A 21558-nucleotide genomic window follows, 5' to 3' on the forward strand; every position below is an offset into this window, starting at 1 on the left:
CAGCTGTGTTGCGGCCCGCCCACCCGCCCACTATCACCTTAAAACTCCTCGCGGAACCCGCTGGCGTGGTTCCCGCTTTGTCCGTGGGGGTGCTTACACTGCTGAACTGTAGCTGATCCAGGAGGTGCTGAGTTCGTGGGTGCGCACCTGAGCTGCTGCTGCTACTGCCGCTGCGGGGGCAGGTCGTTGCACGGGACTCCAGTGCCCAGGAGTCCGTGCGTGTCACCAGCTGTGTTGCAGCCCGCCCACCCGCCCACTATCCCCTTAAAACTCCTCGCGGAACCTGCTGGCGCGGGTCCCGCTTCGTCCGTGGGGGCGCTTGCACTGCTGAACTGTAGCTGATCCAGGAGGTGCTGAGTTCGTGGGTGTGCACCTGAGCTGCTGCTGCGGGGGAAGGTAGTTGCACGGGACTCCAGTGCCCAGGAGTCCGTGCGTGTCACCAGCTGTGTTGCGGCCCACCCACCCGCCCACTATCACCTTAAAACTCCTCGTGGAACCCGCTGGCGCGGGTCCCGCTTCGTCCGTGGGGGCGCTTACACTGCTGAACTGTAGCTCATCCAGGAGGTGCTGAGTTCGAGGGTGTGCACCTGAGCTGCTGCTGCTGCTGCGGCGGAAGGTCATTGCACGGGACTCCAGTGCCCAGGAGGCCGTGCGTGTCACCGGCTGTGTTGCGGCCCGCCCACCCGCCCACTATCACCTTAAAACTCCTCGCGGAACCCGCTGGCGCGGGTCCCGCTTCGTCCGTGGGGGTGCTTACACTGCTGAACTGTAGCTGATCCAGGAGGTGCTGAGTTCGTGGGTGTGCACCTGAGCTGCTGCTGCTGCTGCTGCGGGGGAAGGTCGTTGCACGGGACTCCAGTGCCCAGGAGTCCGTGCGTGTCACCAGCTGTGTTGTGGCCCGCCCACCCGCCCACTATCACCTTAAAACTCCTCGCGGAACCCACTGGCACAGGTCCCGCTTCGTCCGTGGGGGCGCTTACACTGCTGAACTGTAGCTGATCCAGGAGGTGCTGAGCTCGTGGGTGTGCACCTGAGCTGCTGCTGCGGGGGAAGGTCGTTGCACGGGACTCCAGTGCCCAGGAGTCCATGCGTGTCACCAGCTGTGTTGCGGCCCACCCACCCGCCCACTATCACCTTAAAACTCCTCGCGGAACCCGCTGGCGCGGGTCCCGCTTCGTCCGTGGGGGCGCTTACACTGCTGAACTGTAGCTGATCCAGGAGGTGCTGAGCTCGTGGGTGTGCACCTGAGCTGCTGCTGCGGGGGAAGGTCGTTGCACGGGACTCCAGTGCCCAGGAGTCCATGCGTGTCACCAGCTGTGTTGCGGCCCGCCCACCCGCCCACTATCACCTTAAAACTCCTCGCGGAACCCGCTGGCGCGGGTCCCGCTTCGTCCGTGGGGGCGCTTACACTGCTGAACTGTAGCTCATCCAGGAGGTGCTGAGTTCGTGGGTGTGCACCTGAGCTGCTGCTGCTGCTGCGGGGGAAGGTCGTTGCACGGGACTCCAGTGCCCAGGAGTCCGTGCGTGTCACCAGCTGTGTTGCGGCCCGCCCACCCGCCCACTATCACCTTAAAACTCCTCGCGGAACCCGCTGGCGCGGGTCCCGCTTCGTCCGTGGGGGCGCTTACACTGCTGAACTGTAGCTGATCCAGGAGGTGCTGAGTTCGTGGATGTGCACCTGAGCTGCTGCTGCTGCGGGGGAAGGTCGTTGCACGGGACTCCAGTGCCCAGGAGGCCGTGCGTGTCACCAGCTGTGTTGCGGCCCGCCCACCCGCCCACTATCACCTTAAAACCCCTAGCGGAACCCGCTGGCGCGGGTCCCGCTTCGTCCGTGGGGGCGCTTACACTGCTGAACTGTAGCTGATCCAGGAGGTGCTGAGCTCGTGGGTGTGCACCTGAGCTGCTGCTGCGGGGGAAGGTCGTTGCACGGGACTCCAGTGCCCAGGAGTCCATGCGTGTCACCAGCTGTGTTGCGGCCCGCCCACCCGCCCACTATCACCTTAAAACTCCTCGCGGAACCCGCGGGCGCGGGTCCCGCTTTGTCCGTGGGGGCGCTTACACTGCTGAACTGTAGCTGATCCAGGAGGTGCTGAGTTCGTGGGTGTGCACCTGAGCTGCTGCTGCTGCTGCGGGGGAAGGTCGTTGCACGGGACTCCAGTGCCCAGGAGTCCGTGCGTGTCACCAGCTGTGTTGCGGCCCGCCCACTATCACCTTAAAACTCCTCGCGGAACCCGCTGGCGCGGGTCCCGCTTCGTCCGTGGGGGCGCTTACACTGCTGAACTGTAGCTGATCCAGGAGGTGCTGAGTTCGTGGGTGTGCACCTGAGCTGCTGCTGCTGCGGGGGAAGGTCGTTGCACGGGACTCCAGTGCCCAGGAGGCCGTGCATGTCACCAGCTGTGTTGCGGCCCGCCTACCCGCCTATTGGTGTGCGCCCCCTTATTATCTCATTGCCAATCGCTGCGCGGGACGCGTGCGGGGACGAAGCCCGGACAAAGGGCGGACAGTCCGGGACAGGAGGGGGCAGGAGGAGGCTGGGCTGGGCCAAGGACATTCCGCGTTGTTCCAAGAAGTTCGACTACCAAGGTTTTCTTTATAAGTTTGTATCACCTCCCATTGTGTTGATAACAATTGTGACAGCCAGTGAAAAGCCAATAGCAATAGAGGGGAAGAGGGATTGGGTTATACGCTACTGTTTGGTCTTCTGTCATTCTCTAAGGTGTTTTGATTGTGTGCACAATGTGTAAAGTGAAAAATACCCCAGGGACAGCCACCTTGGACAATTATTTGGTCAAGATGGTGGATAAAATTAACCAAGTACGACGAAAGTCCCTGGGGCGGGCAGGGTCCCTTGATGTAACCACCCCCTCATCTAATTCATCTATTCCCCTGTCTATCCCCCAACAGGATGTTAGTATCAATCCTAATCACTTGTATAGTTCTATATCGGCGGAGCTTTTAGACCAAGTTCGCTCCGATAGTTTAACACCTGGGGTCCTTATAGATATTGAACCTAGTCAGGCGGCTCTTTTAGATCCACCGATACAATGCCCGACGGCCCCGAGATCTCAGAGAGTTTTGCGCTCAAGTAGGAATAATATTAAGAACGTTCCATTAAAACGGGGGGGAGTCGATCAAATAAGAGAGTGGATGCTCCACTTACCAGTGCTGTCCGCGACCATAAATTGATACCGGACAGTACCCCGGTCATTATAGATAGTAAGCAATTTGACCTGTTAATCAGTACTATTGACGCTAAGCTTGACTTGATCGTCAAACCCTTATTGATCAAGCTTGACAAGGTTACCGCCGAAGTAGCCAGATTGGGAGGTTTGTTGGAATCATATATTAACACCAGCATAGGCCCCCAAGACATGGTTAATGATCCTGGAGGCTGTAATGTAACCTCTAAGATCCCTAGTAACGTTACTCTAACGGCCATGTCCAATACTCCCAAGCCTTCCACCGGGGACCGTAGTGAGAAGGTATCTATTGTATCTAACCCCACGCAGACAATAGGTCAAACTCCTTCATCTAATGCACCCAATTTAGCCTCTGGGATTCAGGAGGGCCAAAGTACAGGGAATGCCAAAAGTCACACCATCCCACAGCTCGATTTACCACCAGACTGTGCACCTTTTGTGGCAGTCCTAACGAACGTCCCCCCAGCTAGAGGGTATGGACATAATAACACATATGGAGAATCTCACGCCTCATTGAAGAATAGGACCGTGGATTGGCTTCATCGGGAGTGTGGCTTCCCAGTAGCCTTAGCAGATGAGATTCTAAGCACGAGAAGAACAAATTGGATAGGTAACTCACGAAAGAATTGTGAGGGCGATTGTATTATTGTTAATTTTAGAAATCCACACCTCGCCTCCACTGTTTTGCTAAGAGCTACTTCACACCCCCACCGAGATCAAGGGATTTCTCTTCGTCCCTTAGGTTATTTTTATAGGCACTTATATAACCAGCCTAATGTTGACCGTACTAGGGTGGGGGACAGAGATCTGCACCGGCATACTGGCTTTAATGTTGTTACGTCTAATAGATTCCAGGCCCTGAGCAGACTTGACTCCAACGATTGACTGGAATCTGTCTTGACGAAATCAGGGGATGCAGTTGTTTCATTAGGAGGAGGGGAGGGTGACACAATACTGGAGGATCCAGTCACTGTGGGACCAAGTGGTAACTGTATTTCCACAGCTAATACTAATAATGATAATGGAGGCTGTGAAGATGGGAGGTTGATCTCTGATGGCCGGGATGGGGTTTTTCCCCCTAAGAACGCACCTCAAGGTCATAACAGTTTAACATCCTTGACAAACACGACCACTAAAAGTTCTAAACCCCGGACATGTTCAATCGCGAGTTGGAACGTTGCGGGTCTTTTATCTAAGGATGCCTGCCTGGGTTGGCTGGAGTTTATCAACGCTTTTAACATAATCTGTTTTCAAGAGACATGGTGTAAGGACCCGATCAATTACAATGGTTTCGCTTCGTATCAATTACCAGCGGTGGCATCCCCCTCGGGCAGGGCAAAGGGTGGGCTCTTGGTTTTGATCTCTGTGAAAGCTGCTATTATTGTAAAAAAAAAATGTATTGGTTGGGGTCCACTCCCAGTTTTTTTGGCTTTATCAGGAGCAAGGTAGAAATGTTCTTTTAATCAATTTTTATAACAATATATTTGACGGCACCAGGTAGTGTTTGCTCTTGAGACCGCTTTGGCTGATATTATAATGGAGTTTAATATTGATTTTGATTTCATTTGGGTGGGGGATTTTAACACTGCTGTGTGTTCTCTTTCCACACAAAGGGTTTGTGGATTTAATAATCATTTTGGGGATGCTGATCTTCATTTCCCCCATAACTTCTATGGGGATTCATTGAATAAAATCGTGACCACTTACGACCTGGAAATTTTGGTTAACGCGAAGAATGCTTCAGGAGAAATTGTTCCCACATTCACGGGAAGGGATGCAAACACTGTAATAGATTTTATTTGCATATCCTCTAGTCTTAGCCCGTGGTGTATGACGCCAGTGGTCGTGGATAATTTGCTTAGTGACCACAATTGTATCACTATTGAGGCCATTCTTTGGAAGGAGAAGCACGGTTCTAAAACTTGTACTATTGCTAACATTGAGCCGTACCGACCGAACGGAACCAGAATTAGATGGAAAGGGGATAAAGCGGATATTATGACAAATTCCATCGTCAATAGCTGTCTTACTGAAATCACTACCATTTTAGAGAGTGAGGAGGTTACCGATGAAATTGTTTGTAATTGTATTAACATCAATCTCATCACAGATAATAAATTTACCAATATTGGCAAGGGCAAGTTATCACAACTAAAGGGTTGGTTTGACCATGCTAGTACTGTCGCCCTCTAGGGACTCAAAGCAGCATTGGCAGCTAAGCCAAGAGACAATAGGGTGGTTAGAGAGCTTAGAGCCACCTATTAGGCAGCAGTCAAACGTAGGAAGACCGAATTAAGGCAAGAGGCCTGGGACAAATTTGATCAGGCAGCCGCAACTTCGGATTCCTCTTTATTCTGGGCTACAGTTAATTGTCCGTTTTTAAAGGACGACAAGATGCCCGAACTGACGGCTAATGTCAGTGAGGAAAACTGGGTTACCCACTTCTCCGCAATCTTTGACTCAGATAGAGCTAGAGGTGTGCATGATGATGGGTGGCCTATCGTTCCTTTGGATTTGTATAAATTAATTCCGAAATTGTGGGGCCCGTTGCTAACCAACGTTTTCAACGCCGCTGTATGTAATGGTGTTCCACCTACGTGGGAGGAATCCATTATCATCCCTATATATAAGAAGGGAGACAGGGGGGATGCGAAGAATTACCGCCCAATCTCCCTCCTTGATTCGTCAGTGAAAACTATGAGCCGGGTGCTCTTGGTCAGGTTGGAAGAATGGGCTGATTCTAAAAGTATTCTGGCCAATTGCCAATATGGCTTTAGGAAGGGACGTGGGACCATTGATCAATGTCTTAACCTTGAACTTTTAATTGGGAAATATACAAAGGCCAAGAATGGCTCTCTCTTTCTCTGCTTCGCAGATTTGAGCAGTGCTTTCGATATGGTGGACCATAGCATTTTATGGGCTAAACTGCTTGAAATGGGGGCCCCCGAAGGCATTGTCTATTTCTTGGCCCGACTTTATGCCAACCTAAGTTCCAGTGTTCGCTTTGGCCCGGGTGGGGAGCGCACCCCAAAGTTTAAGATCAGGAGGGGCATAAGACAAGGGTGCGTTCTTGCCCCCCTACTCTTTACTCTTTTTATCAACGAGGTTGATTCTGTACTAAAGACGGTTGCGGCAGATGCCCCAAAAATCACTCCTATTTTATCGATGGCCATAAGGTGCAAACAGTGGACTCCTTTAACTATCTTGGCATCACCTTTATCAAGAACTGTAGCTGGACTGGTGAGATTACATACGTCCGGGCCAAGATGGCGAAATGTGCCCACGGGGTGTTCAAGTTTGCTACCAAAATAGGGGACAAACGAATTAAAGACATGTTAAAAATATACCAAATGAGATGTCTTTCAATCGCCCTCTATGGTGCTGGGGTTTGGGGTCACGCCACGGCAGGGAGCCTTCAAGTGGAGGAAAATCTCTTTTTAAAGAGACTTTTGTGTCTGCCCAAATCTGCCTCCAACGATCTGGTGCACAGAGAGTTTGGGATTCAACTTCTTTCAGACTCGATTACTTTAAGACCTTTAATGTTGTGGCGTGCCATCTGGTTGAAGGAAGAGACCTCCTTAAATAGAGCCATCATTAGTGACTGTTTTTCTACTGATGATCATATGAAGATTCCTTGGATCAAATTTGTTGTTAACAGTTTTTTTAGAGATTTATGGCTTAGATATAAGAAAGGACAGTTATGCTGCTTCTAGACTGTCCAAAGTTGAGATGAAGACCGCTTTCGCGAGCTACAAGTCAGAGAGACGGGGAGGGATAGTAGACATCTCACTACATGTATGCTCTACGGAAGATATTGTGAGAATGTGGGGTATCAACCGTATCTGAGCTATGCCACCAGAGCCTCCCATCAGTTTGTTCAAACAAGATTAAGGTTTGGGATTGTGCACCATTTGGTTGCCTTCCCTTGTATTAAAAAACACCCGATTGGTCTATGCCCATGTGATAATACCTCAGTACAAAGCACTATGCACTTCCTATTGCTGTGTAAATTCTATGGTAACCTCCGTTCAGCCTTTTTAAAACCCATTTTTAAGAAGTATGGTATAAGAACTGTTCATGATTCTATGAAGTTGTTTTTTAACTCGTACCCTGATGTATCTTTTTTCGCTGCTACCTTCCTTCTTCAAGCTGTGAAAGCAAGGACCAGTATGATTCTTTAATTGTATTTTTAATCTTGTATTTTGTACTGTATTTTAACAATGTTATTTTTATGATGTTGCCTTTGTAGTGAAAATGTATGTGCTTTTATGGACTTTGTGTTTAAGCTCCGAATAAAGCCTTATGAAATTAAAATGAATACTTTGTACTTTATTCTTGGTGCATAAGTTTAAAGCATGGATGGTAGACGGAAACCACATGAAGGTTCAGCTTGTTTTGGGCTTGAGGATCCCAGAGAACCTCGAGCTGAGCCAGAGCCAGGCATCTGGCTCGAGCTTAGCTCGTGCCTTTACTGGCTCACCCACCACTATCAAATAGTGGCAATTTAGAGGAAAAAGAGATAGGAAGGACATGGTTTCATAACATCATCGCCACATCATATTTTAGAGAGTGATCTATGAGATTGGGTTTTGATTCCCCAAGGGTAAAATCAAATGGTTGTTGAGTTACAGTTCCATTTTCTTCTCACATACTTGCTACCAGTGTTTAGTTGATTTAGGTTTTTCTTTTCTCTGTTACATACATACATATAAATGTTATTTGATTTTTAGATACAAATCATAAAAGTATACATACCAAACACAATTTGTGTACATTAGAGAAAAATAAACCATACAATACAGTGCAACATAATACATAAGGTAAAACCATCAGTTTAATTATTGCACAACGACCCGAGGAAATAAAGTAGCTGCATCAAAAGGAATACATATTCATAAAGCATGCACAAAATGAATGTATAAAAGCTGAAAAAGGTGCCTCCCACCAGCAAGGAAGTTAAAATCCCAAGCTAAAAACTGTGGCTAAAAACTATGACACATGGAAACAAATGTTGGGAGAATTTAAGAGCAGCAGATAAAGGAACGCATGTCCGACTTGTTTTAACTTCGTAAATAACAAGAGGGGCCTGATAAATTTATGGTGGAGAGAGTTGAATCGAGGGCAGATAAGAATAACATACATGGTGTCATATACCAAAGTCTTATCACACTCACATGCTGGTAAGTCAGATGTTTTATATCAAACTCCATTTGGAAAAATCAACTGATGGAATATGCCCACTCTGAAATATGTCAACAACCGACGATGGTGATTAGTCATCTCCATAGTAAGATAAGGCTCAGTTCCCATCACTGACTTCACCATAATGTACTGGCACATTGACTGCTTGGTTAATGCAGATGCTTCCTGTTCTGCTACCACTTTAAGAGAGAATGCCTGCTTCACCCAAGCAAAATCTTTTTTACCAATGACACCGGGGTAGTAAAAAAGCCCATGTCTCCCCAGGTCTTTAAAATTAGACATGACGTAGTGCAGCCCTGGTATGTGAAGCTTATTAGCCAGGCTCATACAGTTGGGGATTATTAGACTGTAAGCTTGATCTCCATCTTAAGCTAGACTGTGCACTGAAGTAAAAGACGTCGGAGACATATAAAGTCAAATATATGACCAATGCCAAGTTCTTCATGTACTGCACAACCCCTAGAAGGTCCCTCAAAAACTTGTTTTCCACTACCAGAATCGGGCAATATGGGCATACCACCATATTTCAAACCCAAAGGAGGCTGAAGGGATACATTTTGCTTTATATACCTCTAAGTGCCTTGATTGACGTATGCCCTATTCAAGTTGAAAAATCATTAAGGCTAGATATTCCTCTCTTGAGAATAACCAACTTTTTTTCAAATAAAGAAATACAGCTAAGTCCAGCGTCTAAAAAAATAAGTTGTTTTCTCCAGTATAATCCACCAAATGATCTTAATCGCCGCACCAACTAAAGAAATGGGTCTAAAGCAGGCAGGGTCAGCTCTGTCCCCCTTCCTAAACACTGGGACTATCACAGAGTGACGTCAGCCCACTGGTAAAGTACTGCAAGTAGTGGCATTTAAGTGCTACATGGGTATAGGCACTCATAGATGCACTAAAGGCTTGTACACATCACCAGGGGACCACATCGGGAGCAGGAGCCTTCACTGTTGGTAAATTTAAGAGGGCATTCCTAACTTCGTCCCACTGTATCGTGAGCCTACCTCCTCCTGGATACTCAGAAGATGGTGTTTGATATTCACTTTCATAAAGGGCTGAAAAATAGTCCACCCAAGCCTGTGCCAGGACCGTTAAGGCCTGATCTACAGCCTGCTTTGCATTAAGAAATGGGTGTTTAACAACCCGCCTGAATGTGGCACTGTTCCTCAGGGCACTATCTGACTGCAAATTCACCCACAACTCTTTCTTTAAATCACTCTTTCTGTTCTTCAGTGCTAGGCGGTATAGAGTTGATAGAGCAGAGATGACATCAAATTATTTTATTGGTAAAAGAAATGATGACAACTTCTGTGCAAACCGCAGAGCACGCATGCAAAATTTCACATTCTGAAAAATTGACATAAATATGAATTTTAGTTACTGCACTGTAGAAGCATGCACAAGAAGAAAAAAAATAGACTTGAGACATATTTTTCTATTAACGTAGATGTGAGTATTAATCATGAAACACTATTTTCACTCGTTTATATGCGTTAGAATAATGTAGGAGAAAAATTTCACATTTTGTATTTTATTGCTAATTGATTTGATTTTTATGTAAGGAATATAACATTAATAAGAAACATTTTTTATTATGATTTAGTTTGTTTTGTTTTTTTAAAATTAACTATAATGTAATTTCATGTAATAATGTGTGCAGTGAAAAAGACAAAAGAAAAGTAGGCACTACACGACTGTAGATGTTTTCTCATGAAACTTCTTTAGCATGTATTTTACACATATATTAGTCGAATAACAAACAACAAAGATTCATATGCATTTTCTTATATGATTAATGTTGACAACAAAAACATTTGTATGAGTACATTATATTGGCATGTATTAATTATGATCAGAATGAAATGTTTACTAATGTATTTCTGTCATACTTTAAATTCACATACTAGTTCCCTATTAATGTATAATTCACAAATTAACATGATGTTGTCGTATATTAGCCCAAATTTCATGCAATCCTTATTTCCCTTTCCAGTGAAGTCATGGACTGAACATTTCCAAGCGTATGAGAATTTCTTTCAATATTGCAAGTTGTATTGAAATGATAACTGTTTCCTTTGACATCTCCTGGAATGAATAGTGCACTTGCAACAATTTTTGTTACACTCTGGAACAGCTGCTTGTGAAAGAGACCTTTTGAACCCTTAAGCTTTCTTTTTAATGCCCTATTGTTCAATGTGTCCTTTGCTTGCACGACCTAAGAAACTGTGTAATTGAGTCACGGATTTACGCCTTCTTTTTGCCACATCACCCTATTGCGGATTAACCAATGAACTGAATGGTCTGACAGATTTGAGGTGATGTCAAGGAGTGTCACCCCAGAACTGTTCCAGTATAATTGCTAATTTTTGGAAGAATGTGAGAGCTATGAGCTTTTGAGCTTTTCTGGGGCTTCAGAGAGCTTCCTTGAGCTATTGCACTACTGGTTTCTGAGACTTTGCAAACTTGGACTCGTTACTGCTGACAGTGTCCTGATTGCAGATTGAACATTTTCGGATGAAGTGTTCAGGATGTGTCACTGTGACTCTTGGTGTTACAGCCGCAAACTGAGACAGATCACTCTCTTGAAGAACTTGACTGGCTACTTGGAAACTTGCTGAACTCTCCTGAGAGTCTTTACTCCTTATTCTCCCTGAATCTCAGAGGCTTGGTATGTTTAATTAAATCCTTTACTATTTGATCATAGAGTTGTATACCATTTTTATCTAATGCCAATGTTCTTTAACCTTTAGATTGAATAACTGAAACTTTAATTTTAACCAGATTCTGCTATTCTGTATTTTCATTCCTTGAGAGTGAACATTAATTGGGTTATCTATGTATTGGGAAAAATTAATCTATGAGTTATCCTATTCCTGGTCCTCATTGGGTAACTGTCCATTCCCCGTATATCCAACCCCTTTCAGCACAGAGCAAGATCCATCGGAGGACCAATTGAATATATGAGTAGTGTAAAATGACAGAAAATTCCGTAAGGGCCCAGTAAATGCTACAGCAGAGTCCTAAGCATTTTCACCTAATTTCTGTCTCTAGGTATAATTCTTTTTAAACAGCTAACAACTCCCTGTGTGCCTTGGAACAACTCTTATCAAACCAATTGAAAAGAAGTGGAAATACAGGCACACCCTTCTTCAGGAGGGTGAATTTGATATATCCAGATAGTGAATCAAAAGCAGACAGAATGGAGTCATCACAGGCACCCTCATCCATATATATCTGCAATTTGAACAGGCAAGAAGACAACATCTCAGAGTTGAACTCCCCAGGTATAATCTTTGCTCATTTTAATCAGAATCAGAAAAACTTTATTCGATTGAAGTCAAACAATCATAAAAGTATACATAAAAATAAATAGTACATACATAATTACATAAAACTATGCATGAAATACATGATCCCAAACATTTACAGAAAAAATACATTAAAATACATTAAAATGTCATCCTTTTCCTAATAGAAATCACTTTTTTCAAATACAAATTAAGCGTGGCAACACAAAGGTGATTATCCAGGCGTTGAATCTCATAAAAAGCACGACGGCATTGGCGATGGCCTATCATCCTTAAGAGCGGCAGTAATATGATTCGCCTATCATGATTATAAAATTTGCAGAATAATATGACGTGCATAGTGCTTTGAGGGGAAATTTCATCACAGGGACAGGGAGACAGATCATGGGACCAATCATTGATCGTGGGAAAACTAACCAATCTGTGGAAAACACCAAATCTAAAACGACACAATAAAAATCTATCATAATTACCTGGAACATATATCAAATAGGGTTGAATGTTAAAAGAAGTTAAAATTAATTCATGTTGAGAAACAGTGGGTTTTAAGACCTCCACAGCGCATCTTCTTGATTCTAGAAATGACAAACCCTCTTTTTTGAGGTCCTTCCGTGAGATCGCTGAGATAGTAAGAGGATTTACAAAATAATCCAATTTACCTATATCAGATAAAAATTTACGAACATAACTCAGCCATGGTATCCTCATATGGCCATCTAATCTTAAAACATCTAAGAGAATATCTCGATTAAGCTTAGGTTCTTCTTTAGACCATATCCTGTACCACAGTAATATGGGTTCTAGCTTAATAAGATCTGATATGAAGGAGAGCCCCAATTCTGTGTGACAGTTAAAATTAGAGGAACTCTTAGGGACCGCAAGGATACACCTCAGGAAAGTGTTTTCGACTACCTGGAGCTGAATAGGATCCACAAAACCCCATATCCCGCTGACATACATAGCGCCGGATACGCATTTAGCTTTATAAATTTTAAGTAACTCTGCGGGGGGTCGGGTACCTAGTTTCCCTGAAAAGGACCTAAGGGCAGCAGTCGAGCGAATCATTGCTTGTTTTTTTGCAGCCAATGCCTCGCCCCAGGAGTCCTTTTGAGTAAATAAAATACCAAGGTAAGAGAATTGTTGTGTAAAAACCAATCGTTGACCTTCAATAAAAATAGACTTCTTTGATTTTACATTTCTACCACAGTGCATGATAAATGTTTTTGCAATATTTACTTTGAGGCCCAATTCTTTCCTAAAAAGGGCAAAACTTGCAACCACGCGCTGTAGTCCCAATTGAGTAAGGGACATCAGTACAGCGTCGTCCGCGTACATTAATAGCGGGATCGGACGGCCAGCGATGCGTGGGGGATCAAAATTGTTTTTGCACAAAGCTTTCTCCAAACCATTTATATACAAATTAAAAAGGAAGGGGGCCAGGACACATCCTTGTCTTACCCCGCTCCTGATTGGTATTTTGCCTGTGCATTCCCCATTTTGTCCTTAGCGTACAGACGCTGAAGCTTCACTATAAAAACATTTAAGAAAATAAATAATATTATCTTCAACCCCAATTTGTTCCAGTAATATCCACAGTTTGGAATGAATCACACAATCAAAAGCGGCTGAGAGATCAACAAATGCCACGAACAAGTTCTCCCTCCTTGCCCTGGTGTATTTCCCAGTCAACATCAGAAAGTTTAAGCCCTGTTCCACTGTTCCTAGGCCAGTACGAAAACCATATTGTAGGTCAGATAAAATTGAATTATCCTCAGCCCATGTAGGCGGTCCAGAATTATTCGTCCAGCTACTTTTGTAAAGGAATCTAAAAGGGAGATCGGTCTATAAGAGGCCGGATCATGTCGATCCCCTTTTTTGAAAATAGGGACAATTATGGACTCCACCCAAGTGGGCAAGAATTTTGACACACAACAGGCATTTAACACCTGCACCAGAAGGGGAGCCCACAAAGGCAGATCTGCCTTAAATATATCTATGGGTACACCGTCAGGGCCAGGGGCCTTCCCACCCTTACTTGCACAGATCGCTTTTTCAACCTCGGATAGGGTGAACTGCATACTTCTCAAAGATGAATAGTTGGAAGGATTACAGGAGGAAGAAAACATTCTATCCCCCTCATAAACTTTTGAGAAGTGATCAATCCACTCGTCCTCGGAGATTGCTATTTCAAGGGAGGGACAAGACTTTTCAGCGAATAAGGGATTCCTGATGATCTTCCAAAAACTAGCACTATCATTGCATGTCGAGGCCTCATGCAGTGCCTCCCAAGATTCCTTCCTTATCTCCTCTTTCCTATCTTTGATAGCAAGTTTATATTGTATCCTAAGTATGCGTACGTCTTCTGAACACCTAGGTTTTTTATGTAATGCCTTCTTTAAGAGAGAGTACGCCTTAGTGCACCTAGAATTAAACCAACCGTCCTTCGGGGCTTTGTTGTGTCTACATTGTCTTGTTAGTGAGGATCTGATCTCTTTACAAATTGACAAAAAGGATGCTAATATATTATCTGGAGTAGCATCCACAGTTAAGCATGCTAAGAAATCAGGGGCACAGTTAGTAAATACCCTTTTAAGCGTATTAGTTTGATCCACCTTGTCCCATTTAAGCGTAAAGCCATTGCAAGAACCAATGGCAAGATTTTTCCAAAGTATGTCTTGGTCTGAACCTTTTTTTGGGGCAGACCTTTTTGGAATCAAAATGGAAATACAAAGTGGAAAATGATCGCTTAATGCGATATCAGATACGGTAAAAGTAGCAATATCACGAGCATGCCTATTTGTAATAAATGCAAAGTCAATCGTAGAGGTACAGCCTCGCCCATTTTAATCAGTGCCACTGGTCTTTAAGGACAACTGTCTCCTTAAAAAACAACCAGAGCCCAGAGGGTTCATCCCCCAATGAACACCGGCCAGGAGAGGATTGTGGCCACTATGGATATTCAATTCCACAAAGAACTTAGACAAGGAGGAAAATAAACCAACTGAGACAAAAATATAATCGATAATGGCCCTTGGCCCAGCACCTTTAAAAGTAGGAACTCCATCTGCAAAGTTAGCAACTTTCTTACTAAGCAAGTTAACCAAATTATGGTATAGGACCAAGTAGTTTAAAAAAATCACCCTGCTCAGTATGTTTAAGGTGGGCTTGTTCTCCAGTTGCACACTCACTATCAGACAAATCACACAGATAGCAATTCAGGCAGGGGTGCAAGTTAAAATCACCCAACAACATCAATACCATATAAAGAGAGTGAAGAGTAGAAGAAAAATCGTTTAAAAACTTGCTTAAATCCATAAGCACCTCATTTGACCCCCTCCCATGGATAGCATTATACACATTAATGGACAAGATCCTAAGTTTGTTTTCAAAGGACAAAGGGACACCCAATATAGAGGATGAGTTTGTTGTAATAACTTCCATTTTGTAGTTAAGTTCCAGTTTTATAAACGTTATTACAACCCCTCTTGCTCTCCCACAAGAGGTAGGAATAGTTTTGGAGCTAAAGGAGGCATAACCGTCTAAATGAGTAAGCCCCTCCATGTCCCACATCTCCTGGAAGCTAATAATATCAAAAGAGTTAGTCATCTTGATCCAGTCTTCATCCCCAACTTTCCCATCTACCTTCGCAATGTTCCAACTTAGCACTTTCAAGTCTTGTAGTGAACTGATGACTCTTGTGTGGCCTGAATTTGTAGCCTCTGTGCCCAGTCAGCCTTGATCTTTAAGACTGGTCAATGGTTTTCCAAATCATTCTGATTGAGGGGAGGGACATTCGCCAAGACTATGACATACGAGGTGCATGCTGGGGGGAGTTGGATGACAGCATCACAAGGAGCAACCCATAGGGGACTTGTGTGGGGGTATGCCTGGTCTATCATCTTCTAAATTCGAACCAAGATTTTATTTATTTTTTTTATTATTATTTATTAGTTTCAATTGTAGTTATGCATACATTAGAATCAATATTTCAGCAATCAATGAGTATGTATGTACAGTGGCAGGGAAAAATCACATTTACAAGTTCTCTGCTGCTCGATCACCCCCACGTCTCATTTCCAGCGTCGGGGAAATACAAAGATTACCACGGTATACATTCCATTTGCCCCATTTCCTATCCCACTTCTTTGGGCATCCCCGAATTATAAAAACTTCCTTTTCTGCGATCATACATTTATCAACCTCCTGTAGCCATGCTCGTGTAGTTGGAGAGTTCGCCGCCCCCCACCTCTTGGCTATTTCTCTTTTGACCAGGGTATATCCGAGTGTGGCTAGCTGTTGTTCCACCTCTGTAAAATCTGTTGCCGCCCATATATTAAGCAGACCCAACCCCGGTGTGAGAGTCAATACTTTCCCTAGGGCCGTTTGGATATGAGTCGTGGCCCCCTCCCATATCTGTAGAAGCTGCGGGCATTCCCATATCGTATGATAAAAGGTAGCCGTCTGGTTACAACCCCTGAGACAGAGTGGATCAGTCCTGGTCCCTATCTTTGCAAGTGTTACTCCAGTTAAATACGATCTATGGAGAATTTTGAATTGCATCAATCGGAAGTGGAGGGTGACGGCCGCCTCTCTAGGGGACATCAGTGCAGCCTGCCAATCTTTATCTTCAAGTGATCCCAAGTCTCCCTCCCATTGTTCTCTAAGCTTGTGCAGCGTGTCAGGTATGTTATTACACAGTTTTTTGTAGGTCAGTAAAATGGCTTTGGAATGTAGTGGCCCATCAAGCAGCCGATCCTCCAATGTAGACGACTCCGGTATCTCTGCGGGGTTCGGCAATGCTGTGATAAGGGCGTGCCGGATCTGCATATATCTAAACTGTTCCCCCTGCGCCATCGCGTACTGATATTGAAGCTCCTTAAAACTGAGGATCAACCCCTTTTTTAATCAGGTCTCCAACGACGGAAATCCCGATGGTGTCCCACCTATCAAAGCCAAGTTGATGGCAGAGAGAACCCAACCTTTGGGCATACCACAATGGCGTTGCCTTTGTGAGGACATTTGACCACCCTAGTCGAGAGTTGGCTAGGTGCCAGATATCAACTGCATGAGAGAGAGGCCCCAAATATCTCCCACGCTTCACTTTGAAGTACAGCGCTCCTAGATATCCTGAACGCCCCGTCTGATATCTGTTGAGCATATATGCTGGATCATTAGGAGAGCGGTAAATCCACTGATTTATCACCACTAGTTGCGAGGCCCAGTAGTAAAGTCGAAGGTCTGGGAGGGCTATTCCTCCATCGTACCAATCTTTCCCTAGTTTTTTGGTGGCAATGCGGGGAGCCTTTCCACCCCAGAGCAAGGTTCTAACCTCACTCTCCACCTCTGTGAAATATGCGTCCGGACGAACCAAGATTATTAGCGGAAATCCATCCCCCGCTTCACCAATTAGTGGCCCCCTTAGATGTTGACTGACCCCCCCCTTGAACTGATGGGAGAGCAGGTGGAATTATGTGCAGAATTACCCAAGTTGCTCCCCCCCCACAGCAAGCCCTAGTACTTGGGGCGTGGGAAGCATGCAGTAACCTTCTTCCTGAGGTAAAGCATTATCAGAGGGAAGGGTTCTCGACGAGAATAGTTTGCCTAATATATTAGCCGATTGATCGTAAATTGACCCCGTAGTATTCCCCATTGTACCCACAGTATCCTCCAACTTGGCAATTCTCACATAGAGGGCTTTGAAAGTAGTTAAGATTTTTGTGTCCAGTTTTAAAAAGAGGTCCTGAATCAAACTGTTCCCCGGGGAAACTGACTCTGGTAGTTTTGTTGCCAGTGCTTAACATAACCTCTGAGCTCCAGGGGGCCCCTTCAGTAAAAGGGTAGGTGGTGAGTCTGAAAAAGGGGGCCCCCTCCATGTACTATGCAGGGGGGCCCCCTCAAGTTTTGTTACGCCACTGTTTGTTGCTTGGTTGTAGTTTATGAGGTGACACCCCATTTTTACACTTGGACCTGCCCTTCCTCCTTCTCCACCAGGCAGTATTACAGAATCAACCTGCCCCGAAGCCTGAGTAAGTATGGTATTAACCTGACATTCCTGTAATACTGGTATTACATTATATTGAATCTGATTATTTACATCCGTCTCTTGGCAAGTTTACGTCAACTGCTCTTCCACATTGGAGATCTCCTCCAAGAGTGCACCCACTGTGTTATTTAGAAAGGATAAAAATGTATTACTGGTTGTAGGCCGCTTATCAGCCACATTTAACAAGCCCACTTTTCTCTTACCCATTATGCTGAAATAAAAGAGGGTCAGAAAGCAACCACCAACTCAGGCAGTCTAGGCAGCTTGCAAGGCCAGAATCCCCACCCCCCAAGTCATAAACAAGACAGAGGACCAAAGTCAACACACCAAAAGCGCGATATGCCCCACTTCCTCCACCCGGTTGAGTTGAGCTGCTGAGTGGACTGCTGGCGGACGTAGTCCCCCCACTGCACCAACAATGGTAAAATCAGGGTCCTAGAGCAGAGTCTAGAACATCCAGTGTGACAATAGCAAAGAAGCACTTAGAGCGCGATATGCCCCTCCTTCACCTCTTGTTTGTATGGGCTGTTGAGGGGCATAGTTTCAGACAATCTGCCCAATGTGGCCCCTTCCACAGGCAGACCATAAGAAGAAACGGAGTAGGGTGAAAATTAGAGATGTTAGACCTCTCATCCTGAGGGTGGTATTCCCCCAAACTTTTTGCCTGCTTACCTCCTGTTTTTACTGATTCTTTTTGTTGGCCTTAGGACTCTGGGCACTTTACCACTGCTGATCAGTGCTACAGTGCATGTACTTCTCCCTTAAACATGGTAACATTGTTGTATACACAAATTGAATATTTAGTTTACATATACATCTCCTGTAGAGTGACATACCATATACCCAGGACCTGTAAATCAAATGCTACTAGTGGTCCTGCAGCACTAGTTGTGCCACCCACACAAGTAGCCTTTCAAACCTGTCTCAGGCCTGCCGACGCAGGGTCTGTGTGTGCAATTTACTGTGAATTGGCATTTAAAACCCTTTGCCAAGCCTTAAAATCCCCTTTGATTACACATACATCACCCCTACGGTAGGCCCTTGGTAACCCATAGGGCACAGTACTGTGTAAGTAAAAGGTGGGACATGTACTATTACATTTCAAATGTCCTGATAGTAAAAATCTCCCAAATTCGTTTTTCACTACATTACTATTTTAGAAATGCCACTTTTAGAAAGTGGACAGTTCTCTTTTCTTACTGCTCTGTGTGCCTGCTGCCTGTCTCCAGTACACGTCTGGGGTGGGCGACAGCTACATTTTGTGCATTCCAACTAGACAGCCACAAACACAGGAAGGTTAGGTGTGTCTGAGCACTCATCTGTATTCTGATGGCTCTGCCTGTGCAGGAGGGGATGGGGGAGCTGACACACTTGCCTGAATAGGCAGTGCCCTGTTTCCCACACAAAGGGCTCATCACCCCCTACTGATAGTCTGGAGCCAGCGCTGGGAACAAAGGACCTATGTGCACTTCAAAGACCCTTCTTTGAAGTCACCTCCACTTCAAAGGCACATTTGGCTAGACGTACTGGGTCTATGACCGCAGCAAATCAGACACTTCTGGACATACAACTGGACTTTGTCAGAAGAACTATCGTGCTGCATCAAGGACTGATACTCTGCTGGACTGCTGACCTGGAAGGCCTGCTTTTCTCTTGCGCTGCCCTGCTGCCTGCCGCTCTCTGACTCTGCTGAGGAGAGCTGGAGTCTGATTTTTCTCCAAATTGATTTCCAAGGACTTGTTGGCTTGCCTCCTGTTGCTTGAGACTCAGGGATATCAAAGTATCTACCCCTGCGTCTAGTTCACTGGAAGTAGACCAGATACTTGCACCAGAGAAATCAATGCAGAATCAGCGCCTCAACCCTGTTGCGGGAGTAAAATCAGCGCATTGCTATCGGAACAAAAGCATCACCTTGAGAGCCCAACTTATCGGAATCACGCATCATCGTCGCTACAGTGTGAATAGATCGACATATCCCCTTGGCTGAATAGAGAAATCCAGCAGGATCGACATTGGTGCATCACTCGACGCATCGCTCGATGTTGCCCCGCATCTCGCTGTTGCCACCAGGAGAAGGTACTTTGTTCACTGGGGCCTGCTTGGGTCCTATAGCCAGCCTACGATCCATCGCGGTCAGCCCGAACTATTGACTTGCCCCAGTCCAGCTTGACCAGATAGCCGCCTTTGGTACTTATTACTTCTAAGCACCAGAACTCTTTTTATTCTTTAAAAATTCATAAATCAACTTTTACTTTTTGGATTTTTGTCATTTAGTCTGGATTTATTTATAAAATTACTGTCCATTTTTCTAAACCTGTGTGGTGTCTTTGTGTGATGTTTTCATTGTGGTACTGTGTGTGTGGGTTGCACAAATACTTTACACATTTCCTCTTTAAATAAGCATGTCTGCTCTGTACCAAGCTACCAGTTGGTGAGCAAAGGTTATCTTTAGTGTGTATCTAGCTTACCCCAAATAGGATTGTGGTTCCTGCTTGCACAGGGTGCATAACTTTGCCAACCAGAAACCCAATTTCTAACAAGAGAAGAGCAACTCAAGCAACGAGAGTCCAGGTTCCCCAAACACGCCCGCAGCCTTTCCTCAAATCCAAGCAAGCTGGGGGATGTATTCCCACTCCAGTATGAAAAAGAAATGCAGGCAGGAGCAGAAAATAAGTGCGTACCTGGATGGTATGAAGAGGTCATGCCGGTATTACAAATCAAATAATCTTTATTTCGGTCAAAGACCATCAAAGATACAAAATTTCAGACAAGTCAATAACAAATACACAGAGATAAAAACAAGATTTAAGATTGAGTTATACAATTTTTACAGTTAATAAATTAAAAAAATATAAAGGAATACATTTTCCTAGATTATCGACAGAGGGGAGAAATCCCATGAATTTATAGAAAGGCTTTCCTCCTGCGCCACATCGCATTAATAAAACGTGAGACCGAAAAGACTATGGGCGTGGAGGTGTTAGTTTGTAATATACTGAGTGCCTGTTTGTAGTTGGTAACCCTAAGAGTTCTACAAGATGGAACAAGCCAGCAGTGTCATATTAATTTGTACCCATCACAGAAAAAAAATACGTGGGCAACTGACTCTTCCTTGCCCCCACAGGCCGGACATTCAGTAGAGTTATCATTCGACCATTTATAAGAGAAAGCCCTTAAAGGGAGTGTACCGTATCTAAACTGAAGATACAGTTTTCTCGCAGAGGTCGGCACAATCTCATCAAGAAATGGCTCTACTCTATAATGAATTTTGTGATTAAAATAGTCGAGTGTAAGTGAGCCCAGCCCAGGATTACAAACAATGGTCGAGATGCTGTGCCTACGATGTAGATTGACCAAGTCAGCACGAGACATTTCGGCACAAAATGAGGCAGGATTGGACCAGAAACCTGGGATACCCAGTTTCACACTTGCATTCTTGATAAAAGCAAACCAGGGCAGTTTGTGGGCTCCCACGTGTGACAACAGCTCTTGGGTTTCAAGTCTAAAATGCAGCAGTTCAGGGGTTACCCAAAGTCTTCGCCAATACAATAAAGGTCGTAAGGAGACAAGTTCTTCAATGGATCTAATGCCCAAGTCCATTCTGATGGGAATAAGAGGGGTGCTAGAAGGTAGAGCCAGCAATGATCTAAAGAATGCGTTTTCCGTCCTACAAATGTCAGAAATCGGGTAGTGGCCCCACAGTTCGGCGCCATACAAGATAGCACCACGTGCTTGGTAACTATATATTTCCACGATAGGAGCGACTGGCTTGGTGGAGGACTCTCTGTGAAGCCTTAATATA

At 45.0% G+C, this 21558-nt stretch overlaps 1 protein-coding gene across 1 annotated transcript in view; it reads right to left on the reverse strand.

Annotated features, from left to right (window-relative positions):
• The window catches only part of LOC146805699 (uncharacterized), a 65505-nt gene that overhangs the window by 22686 nt on the left and 21261 nt on the right, over positions 1–21558 (reverse strand). The window lies entirely within an intron of this gene.

The sequence above is a fragment of the Triturus cristatus genome, chromosome 8, assembly GCF_964204655.1.
Source record: "Triturus cristatus chromosome 8, aTriCri1.1, whole genome shotgun sequence".
Taxonomy (NCBI): Eukaryota; Metazoa; Chordata; class Amphibia; order Caudata; family Salamandridae; genus Triturus; species Triturus cristatus.